Source organism: Myotis davidii, unplaced genomic scaffold (assembly GCF_000327345.1).
Source record: "Myotis davidii unplaced genomic scaffold, ASM32734v1 scaffold1324, whole genome shotgun sequence".
NCBI classification, from domain to species: Eukaryota; Metazoa; Chordata; class Mammalia; order Chiroptera; family Vespertilionidae; genus Myotis; species Myotis davidii.
In genome coordinates this window covers 18,324-18,781 of record NW_006295055.1, presented here as the reverse complement: position 1 = coordinate 18,781, position 458 = coordinate 18,324, and positions in this window count along the sequence as shown.

Below are 458 nucleotides of genomic sequence, written 5' to 3'. Positions count from 1 at the left end.
AGGCCCCCAGCCCGGTGCGCCCGGCCCGCGGTGGGGGGCGCGGGGAGGCGAGGCGGCGGCGGAGGAAGTGGTGGGAGCGTGAGAGCCTGTGAACGCCTCCCGCGAAGAGAACACACGGGTGCGGGAGGTGGGGGCGCAGGGCCGGCAGGGGAGAGGCGTGGATGGGAAGTGTCCGAGGCGAGGGAGCCGGGGACCGCCACCGCCGTCTCTCCGCCGCCTCCCGGGCTCGGCAGCGCTCCCGGCAGGGCCCTGCCCGGCGCGGGTCCCCACCGCCGCCCCCAGCTGCTGCTCTCACTCCCCCGGGAGACTCTCAAGTTTGATGCTCTTCTTGGGAAACCTTTGTAGCATCGCTACCCCTTTCCCTGCCACGATCCCCTCCCTCGCCTTGCTCCGCGAGAGAGGACCCGGGAAGGATGGACCCCCAGACGCGGGTCGGGATTCACCAGAGCCTCTGGGGA